A 12,544-nucleotide genomic window follows, 5' to 3' on the forward strand; every position below is an offset into this window, starting at 1 on the left:
TTAATACTATTTATACGGGGAATACGCATATACTTTAAGATGCGGAAAATCGCACAATAACAACAAGGATTAAAAAATATATACATACACTAGAAACAAAATCGCATTCAATATCATTATATATTATGAAAAACATACATATACAACACTTCACGAAGAACACACCATCGCAAATTCACATTTAAAAAGAATACTTTTGGACAATGAAAGCGAAAACGAACACTATGACATCATCGCATTCTACACATTCCACAAATACCAACTCTAAATGAGCATGCGCAAATTCACACACCTAATACACATTGCAATAATATTAATTGCTAATAAAGCACACCTGAACACTAATTACAATGGAAATTGGGACATCATTAAACATTTACACAGGGTATATAAGCACCACACAAGCATGGCTTCTTTGACTGTGTTGCTGGTGGGTCTTTGGAGATTGGAGGTTTAAGAATAGAGAGTTTGAGAATTTTTGAGAGTGAGTTAGTGTTAGCGTGAGAGAGTCAGTTGGTAGTGTTAGCGTGAGAGAGTCAGTTGGTAGTGTTAGCGTGAGAGAGTCAGTTGGTAGTGTTAGCGTGAGAGAGTGAGTGAGTTAGTGGGAGTGGGAGAGAGTCTGTTAGTGGGAGCGTGAGTGAGTTAGTGGGAGTTATTAGTGATAGTTGTTAGTGTGAGCGTCAGTTAGTGGTAGTTAGTGAGCGTTAGTGGGAGTGTTTGTTATTGAGAATTAGAAGTAGTGTGAGTTAGCGAGCGAGTGATTTATCTGTACACTTAACACATTTACACGCAAACACATTCAATACATACATACACTTATCAATAACACTACATACACTCCATACCCCCTACCCCCTCATACTACACTCCATACCCCATTCCTTGTAGTCCCATTCCCTTTCATCCCATTTACTCTTATCCCATACCCCATACCCATCCCATACCCATCCCCTAGTTACATTTAGTTTACATATCCTCCTTTTAGTCTTATTCTTTTCGTTTATTTAAATACTCCTTACCCTCTTTGTTTTTTTTACATCCCTCACACTTTAAGCACCTTTTTAGTTCTTTATTTTGACCCCCTTTCATTTCATCACACTCACTTTTTGTTTGATTATTTGGGGTTTAGTTTAGGGAGGAGATGGAGGCCAGGCAGGGGACAGGTAGAGGGGGGAGTAGAGGGAGGGGGAGAGGAACAGGGCAGGAAGGGGGGCAGGAAGGGGGGCAGGAAGCGGGGGTGGAAGCGGTGGGTGGACCCAGCCACTTGGTTCAAGATGACCAAGTGGCTGGGCCCAGTGGCGGTCAGAGTAGGGCTTCACAGTCCGGGAAACAGAGGGCATCGTCACAGGGGAAGGCCAAGGCGACTAGGGAGGCGAGGTTTACGATGGAGGAGAAGGAGGCCCTCGTAGAGGCCTATATGGCCAGGCATAGGATGCTGCAGCACCAGAAGACTACCCCGACTGACAAGAGGAGGCTCTGGAACGAGATTAGGAATGCAGTCAATGCAGTGGGTGGCCGGAACCGGGATATGGATTCTATCAAACATCGGTACCGGGACTGTAAACTTGAACTTAAAAAAAAGTTAAGCCTGGAGGCCCGACATGCCGCAGGGACCGGTGGCGGCCCTGCCCTTGAAATGGAGTACTGCAGATGGGAGGAAATGTTGCGGCCCAGCATCTCCGAGGTGGAAGTAGTCGGTATCGGAGGAATCGATACCGGGAACCTGCCACTCTCATCTGACGGTAAGCTCATTGAACAATAATTTCACATACGAATGTATTTCAATGGACACTATACGCAAACATTTACTTTCATGATTGAGGTAGCGAATACAATTTGACAAAACATTCAAATGTACTTATATTACCTAATTTGATTCATTCTTGAGATATATTTTAATGAAGAAATAGCCATGCACACGGTGAAACAATCACAGGAGGCAGCTATATTCAGCTAACAATCAGCATCTTATAAGCATATTTAGATATGCTTTTCAGCAAAGAATATCCAGAGAATGAAGCTAATTAGATAAGAAAAGTACATTCGAAAGTTGATACTAAATGTATGCTTCTAAATCATGAAAGATAAAACATTGGGTTTCATGTGTTAAGGATCAGATTAATGCTATTACGCTGTTTACACGCATTCTATTACTTTGCGGTTACATCAGTATCTAGGCTATAGGTTAGGTGTGCATTTAAACAGACTGAAAACAAACGCAAAAACATTCACATTGACCAGATATCACAAACACGGTTTATGAAAAAGCTGAAATCGTATTGATTGTTTGTTAGATTTCAAAGTGGATTAATGATTCTGCATTTGTAATTGTATCGTAAGCTAAGTCATTTAAACCTTGATTTGCAAATATGCTAATATATATATATATATATATTTTTTTTTATTTATATACAGAGTCTGGGGACGAGGCAGCACAGCCTCCTGCATCTCCCCGGGATGAGAGTGGTGGTGAGGAATTCCCACTTCGGAGGGAAGAGGCCCCCCGTGACGAACAGCGCACGGGAGATGATGAAGAGGCCCCGGAAGCACAGGAGGATCCCGCGGAACCCGCGGAACCCGAGGTCCCTCAAAGACCCGCACTCCGCCGTGCACGGGCACCCCGCCGTGCACGGGTTCAACAGGCACAACAAGAAGAAATAGCGGAGGTGCGGGTTCTACTGGAGTACATAGACCAGATGCGTACCTCCCGGATAGAAAACATAGAAGGACGACGCAGAATACTTGATGGGCAGAATCAAATAATTCAAGGCCAAAATGAAATAATCAGTATACTGAATAGAATACAAGAAGGACAAACAAGAATGTTTAATCTTCATCAGGAAATGTTCACATTTTTCCGGGAGGCGCATGCTGGTCTACCTCCTGTTGCTGGGCCTCTTGTTGCTGGGCCTCTTGCTGCTGGGCCATCTCCTCCTGCCGGCCCATCTCATCCTCCTCCTCAGCCATCTACTCCTCCTCCTCCTCAGCCATCTACTCCTCCTCCTCCTCAGCCATCTTCTCCTCCTCATCCATCTTCTCCTCCTCCTCAGCCATCTACTCCTCACCTTGGTCGTCCCAGTACTCTTCCTTCCACTCCTCCCACAACAGCTCCAAGGAGGACTCTTCGGAGTCGGCAGTTGCCTCTCCCAGAGCCTCAGCCCCGTGGGAAGAGGGGAAGGAAGAGGAAGTAAGTATTTTTTTCCATCTTCAAATATTTTTTTTGTGTAATGGATAGGTATGTGATGATGTGGTTTTCATACACTTGTGGACCACACTCTGTATATAATCGACTTCTATGGGACCGGGTCCATGGAGGAAGATTCTTTGCAGAGTGTGGGTTATAAGTGTGTGAAAACCACATCATCACATACCTATCCTTGTTCATGATATTGATTGGTTTCTGTGATGTGATGTCCAAACTGTTTCCCGAATCGCTAACTAAATTACCATAACAATTATCCATGATGGCATATTACTGTTTGAATGCCAATAACACAGCTTAAAGGGACAGTCAGAAAATTATTGATTACAAAGAAAACACTGTATTACGCATTATAAAGTTTGAAACAACAAAACATGGAGAAATACATGTGTGACTTATGTGCTTACCCTTGTATCTATGACTATGAAAAATGACCACTTATTTGTTGTTCTGACATAACAACATTTTAGATATCAATGATCAATACATGGTCAATAATATGCTGTATGAGCACAAGGTTTTACATATACAAATGCTATCCAAATGCCCTCTAGTGCTCAAATTGTATAATGATTACAAGCACTCTTCAAGATTTAAGAAATGAGCACACCAACCTCATAGGTTTAGATAGCAAATTTAAATAAACCCAGACAAATGTTCAATTGTTGAGAAACATTTGATATCCTTGATATTACAGAATTGACTTTTCGAATAATTTTAAAAAAAATTTTTTTCTAAACTGTCCCTTTAACAACATTACATATGCTAACACATATTTTAAGCTTGTTGGTATATCTACATGTACTTTGTCAAAAAATAAATTTTAAAATCACATTTATATTGACGTGTTAAATAAAGTCTATTTTCTTTAAGAGACATTATTGTGTTAATATTTTATTGTAAATATTTTTATTTTAACAATGAATATGGTTTAAAGTCCTTTTAGGAGTGGGGGGGGGGAAATATGCTAACAAAAATATATTTGAAGATTAAACTATGTGGATCTCATACATGATACAAAAAACAACATTTGCATTCAAGGGACAGTATCCTATATTTTTTACATAACTGTATGTAATAGACACTACTACAAACAACAAGATTAACATATACTGATATCAATATTAAAAAGCTTCAAACACTTGCAAATAAAATAGGGTTAGCTATATTGAAAATATAGATGAACCACCATTACAACCGTAAAACAACACAATACCCCATCATTAACATATGAAAAGACCCTTTACACAAACTGGACAAAGCTGGAGATGGTACTCACATGAAACTCATTGGCTTTGCGAGGAGTAAGAAAATTACTTACATTTTCTTACAACACAAGACAAAATAAACCGATTGGTTAAACAATGGACTATCTAACTAGAGACAAAATCAAATATTTTTATTTATAATGTGAGTGTCTAATGAACCTTTCATAAAATATACAACGAAATTACATTTAGAAGAAGTCGGCATCATATATTTAGCATATGATAAATGCATATTGATTACTTTATTCAAACACAATAGCGCATATTTATTAATTAGATATGTTCAACATTAAACACAACAGTAATTTTTCAGAAAAAGGAACATTGTTGACAAACATATTAAACATGGACTGTAGAGATTTGCACTTGCCTATAAATATCCTATGCATGAAAACATTTTGCTTTCGTTCGTTGATTCAACCAGACATCCAGCAAAAGAGAATGTGTTGGTCTTTATCAGCTACGGGTCAACAATGTAACATGATGCAAATAATACATATTCGCAAGCTTTTTAAAATTGCATGCAGTCACAAACGTTTTTAACGTGCACAAATATTGCGGGACTACGCAATCCAATCACACGTTTTTTTACCTTTACATGTGCCGTCTTAACATGGCGCTTCCTTGATCACGTAAGAACGCCATCCAATGAAAGGCACATTATTGATCACGTAAGAACGCCCAAAAAAAAAAGGCGCATCCTTGATCGCGTCAAAACGCAATCCAATAAAAGGCATATTCCTGATCACGTAAGAACGTCAGTCAATACAAGGAATCATTGGACAGCCTGGCAGGTGACGTCTTAAGCAACATGGCGCATCCGAGATCGCTGAAAAACCGCAGACAATACAAGGACTCAGTGACATCTTGGCATATCACTAAGAAACGTATTTATATTTTAGGAACTAGTATGTGTGTAGATTGCTATCTAGGAATGTCACCAAATCATGAATCATCTTTTCGGACTTGACTGTCCCTTGAACTATAGCTATGGTGTATATCTTTAACATTTAAAAGATACACATGAGAAATACATATGCCATTGATGTTTTAAGATATGTTTGGATTGTTGTTGAATAACAATAGTTATACATGTATTGATTAAACGTGTCATTTATTCAAGTTTAATTATTGTCAGCCTACCTATAGCCATATATGGGAGGAGATGTATTTTGTTAACATATTAGTTAACTAATATTCATCATCTACATTATTTGCATTACACACAGAGATTGATTTGGTTACACTTTGACAATAATATAGATTTGAAAATGAAATACAGGTGCTGTCAACATTACAATAAGATTGTTTATTAATAAAACTATATGTCCTTGTTCTTGTAAAAAGGACAAAAACGCTTTACAAATGGAAATACATTCATTTACAATAGTGATCAACATCACTTAAAGGGACATTATTTTGTTTTTAAAAAGAGCATACACATAGTCAATACTATTTAAATAAAATGAACACTTTACAGGGATTATATCATTGTATCAATACTCAGATCATTTGGTAAAGGTGCATCAATTCATGCAGAGTTTATAAATACACACATGGATCTGAACATTTAAATATACATATATACACAAATACAAAAATATATATACATATATAAAGAAATTACTCTGCTAATCATAATCAGGCAATGATAGAGCTAAGAGAAAATAATATAAACACAAATAATAAGATTACATTGGAGATGTTAATCTTAAAGTCATTTACTATTGTCTTACATATATGATTTCATTATAACAAATATATTTGTTAGGTCCCTTTAAGGATAAACAACATAAACTAGAGCTTTCAAAAAATAACAGGAAGAATGAGGACAAAGATTTGTGAAATAAAATGTATTTTATTAGTATGTAAGAAAACATACACAACGTTTATAAATAATCTTGTAAAAATAAGGAATATATGAGCCATATGACAAGGTAACACAGTGCATCACAGTCCATGAAGAGAGTTGCCAAGGGCCAGCATAGCCCCATTGGAGACACATGGCAAGGTAACACAGTGCATCACAGTCCATGAAGAGAGTTGCCAAGGGCCAGCATAGCCCCATTGGAGACACATGACAAGGTAACACAGTGCATCACAGTCCATGAAGAGAGTTGCCAAGGGCCAGCATAGCCCCATTGGAGACACATGGCAAGGTAACACAGTGCATCACAGTCCATGAAGAGAGTTGCCAAGGGCCAGCATAGCCCCATTGGAGACACATGGCAAGGTAACACAGTGCATCACAGTCCATGAAGAGAGTTGCCAAGGGCCAGCATAGCCCCATTGGAGACACATGACAAGGTAACACAGTGCATCACAGTCCATGAAGAGAGTTGCCAAGGGCCAGTATAGCCCCATTGGAGACACATGACAAGGTAACACAGTGCATCACAGTCCATGAAGAGAGTTGCCAAGGGCCAGCATAGCCCCATTGGAGACACATGGCAAGGTAACACAGTGCATCACAGTCCATGAAGAGAGTTGCCAAGGGCCAGCATAGCCCCATTGGAGACACATGACAAGGTAACACAGTGCATCACAGTCCATGAAGAGAGTTGCCAAGGGCCAGCATAGCCCCATTGGAGACACATGGCAAGGTAACACAGTGCATCACAGTCCATGAAGAGAGTTGCCAAGGGCCAGCATAGCCCCATTGGAGACACATGGCAAGGTAACACAGTGCATCACAGTCCATGAAGAGAGTTGCCAAGGGCCAGCATAGCCCCATTGGAGACACATGACAAGGTAACACAGTGCATCACAGTCCATGAAGAGAGTTGCCAAGGGCCAGCATAGCCCCATTGGAGACACATGACAAGGTAACACAGTGCATCACAGTCCATGAAGAGAGTTGCCAAGGGCCAGCATAGCCCCATTGGAGACACATGGCAAGGTAACACAGTGCATCACAGTCCATGAAGAGAGTTGCCAAGGGCCAGCATAGCCTCATTGGAGACACATGACAAGGTAAAAGAGTGCAACAGGCACAACAATAAACTGATAAAAAGGCCAAATGGCAACAATATAAATACAAATTCAACATGTGGACGGAGGATTATTATCTGCCACCATGGAGCATATCCAGATCCTCCACTTACTGGTCATCCTCTTCATTGTCCTGTGCATGTCCAGCTCCAGATTCAGGCCTTGAACGTAATTGCATAATTTCACGCAGAGTCAAGTCCTGAACCCGGAGCTGGGCCTGCATGGTGTCGTTCATCCCTCTCAGGACAGCTGCGTTCCTCAACACGGCCTGCTCTACTCTTGCTATCCCTTCTAGCATGAGCCATGCTGAGTCACAGCCTAAAATAAAATAAAATTAAATATTAAGGATAATTACACAACAGAATAAAAGATTTTAATACATACATTGTCATCATAAAGACAAATAATTATTTACATAAATTATTTTTCATATATTCTTTACACATGAATTAGGTTATTCAGACAGACAGAAATCATTAAAGGCTCATGTTACTCAAACATGTTGTCCCCTTTAATTGGTTTTAGATGATCCACTTATACAGCTTGAGTGTATCAAATCTTGTTAAAGGATTTACATTGTACTTACATCAGCAATTTAAAAATTCAATTTAGACTGTGGTAGGCACACCTATCCTTAAACATTTTGGCATTGAGGACAAGCTGTGTAAACATAGCAACCAGAAGAAATTACATTCCCACTGGGTTAGACAAGAGATAATGTATCCACATTTGGACATAAAATTTTGGATCCAAGTAGTGGTGTTTGGTATATGTAGTGATATCCAATTAAAGGGACACTGAACCTAAATATTTAATGGACTGATTCAGATAGAGCATGACATGACAAATCTTTAGAAATTACACATATTCATTATATGTTTTCATTGTCAAGCTATATTTTGAATGCAAGAATGTTGGTTTTTATGGAAGCCAATATTTGTTGATGAACTTTGTTTGTGCATGCTGGTTGATGGATACATTCATCCAACAATAAAGAAATGATGGCCACATTTATTTTATTGTTTAAACTAATTATAGGAATAAGTTGTTTTCCATAAATATATCAAGAGAATGACGAATAATTCATAAGAGTATTCTATTATACATTGGCTTAACATTGCATGCTGGATTTGAATCACAATTTAACCAATTTAACTTCACTGTACCTTTAAGTATCTTATAAAGTGTATTTAGAATGATACTTACAGCTGTGCCTGGGAAGGACAATCTGACACCCAGGACAATGAAGGTTTAAACAGGGGGGAGGGATGGGATTGGCTTGGGGAGGGATGGGAATGGCTTGGGGAGTGGTGAGCTGCTGCTCCAGGGTAGGCCGTACAGCTGGGGAGTGGGGAGTTTGGGTCTGGGCAGCTGTACGGGCCAGAATACGGGGAGAGCGGCGAAGGGGGGTGTATGGGCGTTTTTTGGGAGGGACAGGATATGAAATATGGGAAGGGCTGGCAGTGGTCGGGGCATGGTCATGAGTTTGGTGATGGGAAGGGCTCTGGGTGTGTGCAGAGGTGTGGCCATGGTCAGGGGTGTGTGCACGGGGAGGGGTCTGTGACTGGGCAGGGGCGGAATCCAGATGACCAGAAGTGGTGGATCCATCTGAAAATGTAAAAGAAATATATTAACATCTCATACATCCTGACATCAAATCAACGCATTTCAAATTGATTATGTTTTCAATATACTTCGAAGTGTGTTTGAATCTGTAAACTATTCTGAAATGAGGATATGGTATCTATATAGGCACTCAGATGAATCTCAATGACTGTCTGTACAATGTGAAACTTATTATTGTGTTTTGGCATGGAATATGCATGTGACATAATGATGGCATGAATTATATATTCTTAAAAAAATATATACAAGCAGATTTTCATGCTGCCTGATATAGAAAGGGGGCAGTAGTGTATTTGAACAGACAAATAATATTCCTTTTTAAAGGGAAAAAGCTGTAGACTTTGAATGTCTTCAATAAAATGATTTCAAAAAAAGAAACATGTTGGAAACATGATAGATATATTTCACATACCATCAGACTCCAAGGCAGCCTCTTCCTCCTCCATCCCACATGTGACATCAATCTCTGTAAAACATAACATGTTGTGTACACCTTAAGATCAGATATTATAACATATGTTACTGTTGCTCAAATACGCACATCAATGTTGCATTAAAGATATACACACACAAAGTTATGATTTACATCATTTTGATGGAGCATACAAATGACAATAGATTTGTTATTGTCAATAAATCAGAATATTAATGTATTGTTTGTCTTAATGTTAAATTCATAAAAGCATAGTACATAGAACATTTAAGATTTCTCATGTGTGTATCACTTGATGACTGTTGTCAAAAAAACAAATTGAAAAAAACATATGTTAGACATCTTATGAATAACAAATGTGTAGACTAATAAAGTAGAAATTATTAATCGCTCAATATAAAAAATAAATATATAATCAGAAGATAAATTCTATGATTTTTTATAATGTTATGCTTCATCGGAATCATGATCATAATATTGATTAGCAATACACCTTCAATTACATATAAATGAGTCAATGGACTTACCAGGAGACCGCAAAGGCGGCTCTATGTCACTGCTGGATTCCTGTGGGCTTCCCACACCAACTCTCTCTATGAATGATATAGATATATATTATTAAACACATTTTGGATATCACTAAATCACATCTGTCTAGAATTTTAACATTAATCAACTTTAAAATGTGAAGAATAGAGCAGTCATTACACCAGAAAATGCTTGATTGAATCAAGGGGATTCTGTAAACATATCTGTATTGAACATATGTTTAATGTCAGACTACATTAGACATCAAATTCATCTCAGATGCTGCTATTGCATATCTAAATATACCCAATGATCAATGTTCTTAACCCTTTAAGGACACAGCTTTCACTTAGCTCAATTGTTTTATGACGGAATAATTCCGTCATATGTCCTTAAGAAGTTACAAGAATACACACAAACCACATATTGAGGAGCATCTGTTGACAAATCTAAACAAACATGTGTCACATCGACCCATTTTTTCAATGTACAGTAATCTTGTTTAGGACACAACACATATTTATCACAATACATAACAAACTTGATTATTACAAATATGTAATCATGGTGCTGTTAGAGTATGCAGATATCTATAAAGTAACTCCAACAGATAATTAGATTTATATATCAATAGTTTTTAATAAAAATAATGCAAAGATGAATGAATCTATTTTGTCTTAAAGGGACACTGACATGATTAATTTAAATAATTGATTTCTATGTTCAAACTGTAAAAAATGATTTAACATTGACTCCTATTATAATTAGAATGTTGTTCGATATTAATCTTAAAGGCAGATAAGGAATATTGGATTCAATAAATATTGTTTGTTGAAGGTATCCACCAATCATCAATATAAACCCAGGTTGGTCAACAAATATTTAGATGCACATAAACGTACTTTCTTTATTTTAAACTACATTTAGCAATAGAATATGTCACATATGATGATAGTATTATATTTTATGTTTATTAATATTGCATACTGTATGTGAAAGACAATATTAATAATTGTAGCTCAGTATCCCTTTAATCTAAAATTAAATAGATTCCACAATGTTGTTGTTTGTTAATGAATTATCTACTCCATATGTTGATGTAATGAATGGTATTGAGCATGCAATTAAAATCAAATATGTTATTTAAGGATATCCGAATAATTATATAATTTTCATCTATTAAATAGACATTACATATAAATATTGAACAATGTGTATTTAGTATGTAATGTTCATTCCATGTTTCTAAGACAAATGTCAATTAAAATGAGACATACCATACTGTGACAAGCCCTGGCTTGAGGATCCAGCAGCCACATCCATATCTGTAATATATTAAATGAGGATTGCATATCATTAATACTAATCATGCCATGTTTAAAATATTTACATTAATAACAAATCAATAGAAAAATATTAATCCTTTGGTAGTCCCATGAGTTAATAGTTTCCGCAATTAAATTAATGATAAATATATCCTGGACTCTTATTTTCAATCAGTTGTGTTGTTTACTGTATCTTTAAGAATATCTGCTTGTTATTACATAATCATCAATTGATGGCCATATGTTATAATTTATTAGTATTATTCGTTTTTTATTAGATATAATATTTAAAATAAGAATACTGTATTCTTCACTAATCTAAGAATTTCCATTTAATTTTTAACAACATGTATAAAGCAATGCCACTTTCCGCAAACCCATGTTAACGTGGATGAGAAATGCCATTTTCGCGATCATTGCGCAATGATTCCAAGCGGAATTACGCATCCGTCATTTGAACAACATGTATAAAGCAATGCCACTTTCCGCAAACCCATGTTAACGTGGATGAGAAATGCCATTTTCGCGATCATTGCGCAATGATTCCAAGCGGAATTACGCATCCGTCATTTGAACAACATGTATAAAGCAATGCCACTTTCCGCAAACCCATGTTAACGTGGATGCGAAATTACATTTCCGCTCTGTGACGCATATTCTGTAGAGCGCAAGAAACATCATTCCTATTTCATGTGTCAATAATCTAAAATCAGATATCTAAACATCATATGTAGTGTATGTTGTGAGATCTGTATAGGTTTAGTATCTGACTAAATACACATTTTTGATTTTTAAAATTATAAATATTATATGAAGTTGGATAATTACCTGGTTCAGATTCTCTATCGGCTCCTCCCAGGCCACCGGACGGAGAAGCATCTGCCCTGTCCCCCGCGTCAGGACTTTCAGATCCCGCAGCTGGGAGGGAAGAAGAGGAGGCCGAGGATGGCGAGGATCTAAATCTTTTGGGGACCCGGAGATTGAGGAGCTCGCATAAAGTCACCTCATAAGGGAGTAGGTACAGTTTCCGCGGGGCCTTTCTTTGGCCCCCTCTTTTACGGGCTTGTACCCAGTCCCTTATGAGGTTGACTTTTTTCGATAAACGCAACCTCATATCTCCGAATCTCCTCATGATCTGATCCTGGGTCCTCTGGACGTCACACACCAATCT

Source organism: Bombina bombina, chromosome 3 (assembly GCF_027579735.1).
Source record: "Bombina bombina isolate aBomBom1 chromosome 3, aBomBom1.pri, whole genome shotgun sequence".
Lineage (NCBI taxonomy): Eukaryota > Metazoa > Chordata > Amphibia > Anura > Bombinatoridae > Bombina > Bombina bombina.